The sequence below is a fragment of the Rattus norvegicus genome, chromosome Y, assembly GCF_036323735.1.
Source record: "Rattus norvegicus strain BN/NHsdMcwi chromosome Y, GRCr8, whole genome shotgun sequence".
Classification (NCBI taxonomy): Eukaryota; Metazoa; Chordata; class Mammalia; order Rodentia; family Muridae; genus Rattus; species Rattus norvegicus.
The window spans coordinates 2918556-2927068 of NC_086040.1; the positions used below are offsets into that span (position 1 = coordinate 2918556).

Below are 8513 nucleotides of genomic sequence, written 5' to 3' on the forward strand. Positions count from 1 at the left end.
CAACATGGCACGAAGACCTAGGGGTAAGCCTGCGGAGTTAAAAACACACATATTTGGGTCATTCATATTATAAGAATGCTAATTCAGGGGGTTGGGGATTTAGCTCAGTGGTAGAGCTCTGGCCTAGGAAGCGCAAGGTCCTGGGTTCCATCCCCAGCTCCGAAAAAAAGAACCAAAAAAAAAAAAAAGAATGCTAATTCAGTAGCTTTATTCATGGAATATATACTCCAAGTTCACCTTGTGGAAAATTCCAGGAAGCACAGGCTTAAGGCTTCAGTAAGGAAAGAACAAATACATGGACCAAATTTATTGAGGAGAAATCCAGGAAGACAGCCTAATTCCCAGAAAAAAAACAAACTGATATCTAAAGAAAGGAAGGAATGGACCAATGCCCAGGTGTACTACTTGTGCCCAGCTTTCCTTTGTTAGGAAAAAAGCTTCCAAATGCAACAGCAGGACTCAGAAAAGCTGAAACACTGCAAGACACCAAGAGGGAATGTCAAGGGAGTCAAACATTGTAGGAGATGCAGTGGTGTCCAGCAACAGACTTGTCAATAAGGCAGAACCCTCAGACAACAGTATTTAAGGGAACCCCTCAGGCACTTAAGAACACATGAAAATTGATGTTTCACTAGAACTGAGCCTTATTTCATTCCCTATTTATCCTTCTTTTTCTTAGCTATATTATGAATACAGGATAATGGTCCAACTCACAGCCAATTTGGGCATGGATCTTGGAATTTGGGAATGTAGATATTAGAGAAGTGATGGTTGATATCACAACAGATCAGGAAACAACAGTGCGTGTTGAATTTTTCGTCACTGATTTCTAGTTTAAAGTTCTGTTGTTATGGGATATGCTGAAAATGTGGGACTTAAACTTTGGTTTTCAATTCAAATATAAGTTGTTTAAGATAAAAAAGACAATGAATCAGTGAAATACATCTAGGACAGAAGTAAACATGGAATCTGTTGGTTGAGGCTGCTCATTTATAATCTCAGCATGAGTTCTGAGTGAGTTCAAGGCTGCCTTGCCTGGCAACATAGCAAATTCCAACCCAGAAATTACTAAAATCTAACACTGTAACCAATGGAAAATAGAAAAAAGACACCAGCTACAAACAAAATGACAACTATTTTCTTGAGTGACAATATTAAGTTCCATTATTTAGTGTGGTTCTAAAATTTTGCCCAAATGTACTACCTGAAGAAACGTCAAGAAGCACTATACGTTATTATAGCTGGTGCCAAAAAATTGTTGAATTTTCCTAATACGATGGGCCTTTTTATAACCATTGTAACTTTGTTTTCTTGCAAGCACATGCCATAGTAGTAAACAGGTCACTGGCTTCACATATAATTTCTACTGACAGTGAAAGTTAAAAGCAATACCAGGAACTAGTATACCTTTACATACTTGTAGTTTCTACCCATTCTTGCTGTTTTGATCAATATACAAGCTTTTTTACAAAAATAAGGCAAAAATGTAGAAACCAATCTATAACCTAGAAATTTAATTAAGCTTTACCTAGCATCCAAAGTCAAAATAGAAAGTAAAGCATTAACTTCTTCATGGTTCTTTACATATTATTTCTGTAATTCTCATATTCTCAAAATACACAAACTTCAAGTCAGTGTCTTCATTTATTCACAGTCCAGCATTGATTCAGGAGAGTCAAACCTGTCCCTTTAATATCAACTTCATTGAAGTCAGCCTGCAATTCCTGAACCAGCCTACTGTACATAGTTTTAGCTTTTCAGAACCATTCCAGAGGGGAGAGCACTACTTTCTATGCTTCCCTCCTTGGTTCCACACTCCTTTCTTCTTGACACCTAAAGCAGGTGGCCCGGAATGTTGCCTGCCTCAAGGCTCCGTTCTTATTCTGTCCCTGACTTGACAATATACCCTTTCTCTTGCCTGAAGGTCCTAGCTGGCTGTCCCCCTTTACTCATGACTTCTTTCCTCCTTTTCCTCTTCTTGGCAGCCTCCGCTTGGTCATCTTCCTTCATCTGCTTGTTGTTGGTGCTTGACACATCCAGCTGAGGTTTATTATGGTTCATGACTCGAAATAGCTCCAACTGTTTCTTTTTCTAGCCTGCAAATTCCCCAAAATGAGCCTGAAACTTCCTTTTCTCACCTAAGTCCCCGGGTAGTTTTTTCTTGGGGCATCACTCCTAGAAGGGGCTCTCCCAGAAGCACTGCAGACCGTGGACAATTGCATGTTGCAGACTAGATCCTCCTTACTCTGGTGTCTTACAGGGTGAAGGCCAGCTGAGCTGGGCATCTGCATCATATATATGTGGGCCAGGTTCCACAGATGGTTCAGCTAGTTATTGGCCATGTGTTCTTTCTTGGCCTGAATCCTCTTGGTGAACTGGTCTTTCATGGGGTTGGTGTTCCTAGGCATCTTGATCAGCCACCCTGAGTGTCATTCTGGGCAGACTTGTAGCCACAAGTCTGTCACCACTGGCCATTCACTGACCATATACTCCAACTTGCATACATTTAAATGTGTATGAAAAAATATTGGCCCCTCGATACAGTAAAAACTGTGGGAATTGGATTGTATATCATATGAATGGACCATGGGTTTATACAATTCAGGAAGAAAAATCTCCCTCACCAAAGTATTTAGATCTTTGGGTTTGAACAAAGATACTCCACCCATATCAAGACCTTACTGGGTGGTAATGAAATAGTAAGAACTGAGATCAGCTTAAAGATAGCTTTATTGCTCTGTCAGGGATTCACTGTACTTCTAGAACTGTTTGTCCTCAGATTCCTCTTTGACACCAGGTATATTTTTTCCTGCCACTATGTGCTAATATATGCCAGTTTACTTGTGATTTCTACCAGGAGGTATCATTCCAACACTACCCAACCCCTGTTGAGGAAGAGAGAATGAAGCATTTGAAGAACCTGAAAATTTCAACAAGATGCAAAAGGAAAGAGAGAATAATAACATATTACCCCTGAAAGAACATAAATGACAAATATTCACAATGCATGTTTTTTGTGACTGTCCTGTGATGTATGTTAAGCCCATATTTCTTCACATCACAGTAGGCTATATCTCCATGGTATTTAGTGTTCAAGATATTTTTTCTGATTGCATCTTAAATACAGAATGTGAAGTTCAGATAGGAATGTGATGGGGGCACACAGGCTATTTTGATTCCCTATAAAAGTAAATCATAGTGTCTGGCCTGAATCACAGACTGGAAATATGAGTAGTAGTGTATGACTGTTGTTTTGTGCTTTAAGAAGATTGTACATGTGTGGACTTGTAGGAATTTCTAGGTGCTGTTTTTATGACCAATCGTTGTAATTGACCTGGATGTCCTTTGGGTTCAATAGGTTATGTGAGCAGCAGGATATGCCCATGCCTTCATACTGCCTCACAGTATGTGACTGTATTGGCCACAGGGTATCATTGTTTTTCTATGATTTTGATCACTGTACCTTGAGATAATGCCACATCACTGCATTAATTTGGTATTCTAATTCTATTTGTGTGCATCTGTGTGTGTGTGTGTGTGTGTGTGTGTGTCCCTTAAAATCTGGGGATTCTATGTCCTTGATTTGGCCTTAGAATTAGCCTGTTTCTATGTCCATGGTATGAAAGTGATGAGACTGAAAGCCTCAGTTTGAGGACTAAAATATTTCACCTTGTCTCACATTTGATGCACAATGGTATCTCCTGGTGTGTGTTATACATTCTTTCCCCTTAAAATACTGATAATTTTCCTTGTGGTTTTCTTGTAGCAATAGATTCTGTGATTGATAATTCTTACCTAATAACGAAAGAATAGTGTTCACAAGTTTAGGTTAGAGCCTGGACTGTGGCACAGGGTCCTGGAATGTACTTGGCAAGCTATTCTTTTCCTTCAAACCCCTTTACAGAACTCCAGCTGATCTGCTCCCTCCTATTGTTCCTGTCTCTGCTGTCACCATGTCCATAATAATAAGCTTAATAAGTACCAAAAGGACCCAGTACTCAGGGGCAAGTGTATGGTATGTCCTAGCCTGGTGTAGTAGAGGATTCAGCCTGAATTCATATAATCCTTGAATCCTTATTTAAGGACTGAAGTAAATTATAGGTAGATGTATAAATTAAATCTATGACTTTTATATAATTAATTTTTGAATTCTATGTAATTCTCAATATATATTAAATTTAAGACGTTTATATAATTATTTATAGTATTCTAAGTAAGTCTCAATTTTTCACCTTGGGAAGAAAGGTGGCAAGAAAGTCAATCACTTAACTGAGGATGGAGGAAAAGCTCTTGTTAGGAGCAAATCTTCAACAAAGAAAATGAAAAGTTCAGGAACTGAACAAAGACCAAGTTCGGCTAGCTGGACTGTCAGCATCCCAGTGTAAACTTTAGACATGCACAACTAAAAATGTTCTTCATGTTAGCACCTCCTAACTGACAGTTCTGATGATGTCTCTGGTATGTTATTGGACCCATCCCCATCTCCTTTTGTGTTTATTGTTGTGCATGAAACACATTTTATATTCAGATTGGGTCAGTTGTTAAGTTGTGGTTTTTCCACCATCAAAATACTGGTAACTCTCCTGAGATATCAGCTTAGAGTGTCCCAAGTATACTGTTGTTACAGTAATGTGCATTTTGAGTACTTTGCTGTATACTTTCCTGGAGACCAGCATACAGAAATCATGCATGTAACTCATTTCATCTACAATAAGTGTGGGTACCATACAATTAATGTGCTTTACATCAAGTGGCCCAATGTTAGTTACATAGTTTAAGTGTGCATTCTCAGTCAATGTTTTTGAAAACTGAACTTGAGCAGTTCTGTAGATGTTTTCAACTTCAACAGAATAATAGTTATTTATTACATTAAGTGTGTTGTGATGTTTAAATCTATGGTTTGCTTTTCAGATCTTAACTGACAAAGGCTGATTTTACACCCATTTACTTCATCTCACTAGATCTTAGTAAAAGAACAACAAAAAACATACAAACAAACAAACAAAAAGCTACAGCCAATACAGAAAAGAGCAGGCAGAAAAACACAAATAGCCTCACATACAACTTTTTTTTTGGCCACAACCACTTATCACTACACAGAATCAATGACACCAGTGGTTTTCTTGCCAGAATGTGAGAGTCATCCTTGTTTTTTCTGTCTTTATTAAGCACTCTAGTCAATTCATTCCTCATAGTGTTTGTTGATGTGACTTCCCCATAGCAATCTTCTCTATTTGAAAAGAAAGGTAAAGGACTCCCTTAAAAGGAATGCTAGACCCCCTTTGTTTCCTCCTCATGCTCTCAATGTTCAGGTCTTGGTGCTGTGAACTCAACATAGTTCTCAGATGCCCTAAACATGAAGTGCTGTGTAGTCCCAGAACGCTCAAGCACTGGCAAGCTGCAGGACTGCGTCACAGAGTCCATCTTCCTACTCTCCATTCATTATCAGAGCACAGTGAAGCTGCTGCTCTTTCCACAGAGAAGTACCAGTCTAAGTGTGGGTAAAAAAGTGTCAAAATTAAATGAAAAGAGATAAATCACAGTGTCTGTCTGTCTGTCTGTCATCTGTCTCTGTCTCTGTCTCTCTCTCTCTCTCTCTCTCTCTCTCTCTCTCTCTCTGTGTGTGTGTGTGTGTGTATGCAGAAATTTGTCTTCCTCAGTAGCATGAGAGAATTAGACTTCTAGAGATAAATTACCTTTGCACCCTAGAATGGCAGATGCAGTTTATGAACATCATAATTTAATTCTCAATCTATGAGGTAGTGATCTTTAAATTCTTACTTCTTTTCTCAAGGTGTTACTTCCTCCTTACTAAAAAGCTCCCATTCTAGCTGAGGACTGAAACAGGGGCCTTTCAATGATCTTCCACGAATTTCCAACTTCAGAGATGGACAGAAACTTCCCAAGATTGTTCAACAAAGAAGGGATCTTAGAATAGATAAGTTTTGTGAATAGTGATTAAACAAGGTACATTTTCTGATTCTTCTACCATTTTCTGATGTCCCTTTAGCTGGCAATGCTTCTCTTTCTGTACTGAGACCTGTTAATTAAAGTGTCTCTCACGTTCACTTTTCACTTTCAGATACTCCTGTTCTCCCATTCTTTAAGCAAAACAAAACTGTCTTTTTTACTTGTCTCAAGATTATTTATATAAGGAGCACAGTAAACTGCTCATTTGCAAATGGTGTGTATGTAGTTGTGTCGCTGAAGTCCATCAGTATTCACATTGGCAGGAGCCTTTTCTACCAGGCCTTCAGAGGGGTATAGGCTCCTTTGTGAACTTTGGCAGGAGCTGAAGCCTGTTCGTTAGCTGGAGCTGTGGCCCCTCCCTTGGTCTAAACCTTTGGCTTTGTCTGTCATAACCTATGACACTTGGCCATATAACTTCGAGTCCTCTTCCCAAATTTCGGGTGAGCAATGAAAGTCACAAAGCAAAGGTTCTGGCTAGGTCATTTTGGCACCTTGGGCTTGATGGCCTCAGGCTTCACCAAATCCTTGATGGCCTCTACTCATGCACTCACTATCTTTGTTTTGTTGGGCTTCCTGTCAATGTATATGTTCCTCAGAATCTTTGGGTCAGCTCCCCTAAATGATTCATATCTTTGTTACTGGTGTTTCTGGATGCTATTTCTGTGCTATTTGAGGGACAGGTTATATGTAGTGTGGTTCTTAGAGTTGGCTTTTTCTGTACAGTAAGTTGAGGCTCCCACAACACCTAGGATAAGAAAGGGAGGAACAAAACTGAGGTTTTTCCCAGACTGCACTGTTGCTCAGACACCAGTGGATCTGTGAATTTGTAATCCCTTAAGTGGGCATGTGAGGCATTATAAAAACAAACAAGAAGCCAAAACTTTAACTAGAAATACTGCAAAAGGAAAAGCCTCTGTAAAAACCCTCTCTGGCTGTCAATTTCCCTACAAATGATTAATTGCAACTACTATTTTGCAGTATCTCTTTCTATTATAGCTGTCTCCTTTTCCTGTTATCTTCTTTTCTTTATTAACTTGAGTATTTCTTATTTACATTTCGATTGTTATTCCCTTTCCCAGTTTCCAGGCCAACATCCCCCTCACCCCCACTGCTTCCCTTCTACATGGTTGTTCTCCTCCCCATCCTCCCTCCATTACCGCCCTCCCACCAATAATCACATTCACTGGAGGTTCAGTCTTAGCAGGACCGACGGCTAAGGGGACTTCCACTGGTGATCTTACTAGGATATTCTTTGCTACCTATGGGGTTGAAGTCCAAGGTCAGTCAATGTATAGTCTTTGTGTAGTGGCTTAACCCCTAGAAGCTCTGATTGCTTGACATTGTTGTTCATATGGGGTCTCAAACCCCTTCAAGCTCTTCAACTTTTCTCTGATTCCTTCAACAGGGTTCCCATTCCCAGTTCAGTGGTTTGCTGCGGGCATTCACCTACATATTTCCTGTATTCTGGCTGTGTCTCTCAGTAGAGATATACATCCAGTTCCTGACAGTCTGCACGTCTTTGCTTCATCCATCTTGTCGAACTGGGTGGCGGTATATGTATGAGCCACATGTGGGACAGGCTCTGAATGGGTGTTACTTCTTCTTCTGTTTTAATCTTTGCTCCCTATTCCGTGTCAAGGGTATTCTTGTTCCCCTTTTAAAGGAGTGAAGCATTTACACTTTGATCCTCTGTCTTGAGTTTCATGTATTTTGTGAATCTAGGGTATTTCAAGAATTTGGGCTAATAGCCACTCATCAATGAGTGCATACCATGTGTGGATTTCTGTGACTGGGTTACCTCACAAAGTATGATATTTTCTAGTTCCCTCCATTTGTCTATGAATTTCATAAAGGAATTGTTTTTGAGAGCTGAGTAATATTCCATTGTGTAGACATACCACATTTTCTGTATCCATTCCTCTGTTGAAGGGCATCTGGGTTCTTTCCAGCTCCTGGCTATTATAAATAAGGCTGCATTGAACATAGTGGAGCACGTGTCTTTTTTATATGTTGGGGCATCTTTTGGGTATAAGCCCACGAGAGATATAGCTGGGTCCTCAGGTAGTTCAATGTCCAATTTTCTGAGAAACCTCCAGACTGATTTCCAGAATTGTTGTACCAGTCTGCAATCCAACAAACAATGGAGGATTGTTCCTCTTTCTTCTCATCCTTGCCAGCATTTGCTGTTAACTGAGTTTTTGATCTTAGCCATTCTCACTGGTGTGAGGTGAAATCTCTGTGTTGTTTTGATTTGCATTTCCCTTATGACTAAAGATGTTGAACATTTCTTTGGGTGTTTGTCAGCCATTTGGCATTCCTCAGTTGTGAATTATTTGTTTAGCTCTGAACACCATTCTTTAATAGGGTTATTTGTCTCCCTACGGGCTAACTTCTTGAGTTCTTTTTACATTTTGGATATAAGTCCTCTATCTGTTGTAGGATTGGTAAAGATCTTTTCCCAGTCTGTTGGTTGCCATTTTGTCCAAACCACAGTGTCCTTTGCCTTACAGAGGCTTTTCAATTTTATGAGATACCATTTTTCG

General features: G+C 39.6%; 2 pseudogenes; both read right to left on the reverse strand.

Moving 5' to 3' along the window:
* On the reverse strand, positions 1783 to 2505 carry LOC103694576 (ribosome biogenesis regulatory protein homolog; annotated as a pseudogene).
* On the reverse strand, positions 4464 to 5193 carry Tmem106b-ps3 (transmembrane protein 106B, pseudogene 3; annotated as a pseudogene).
* Positions 5194 to 8513: the final 3320 nt, after the last annotated feature.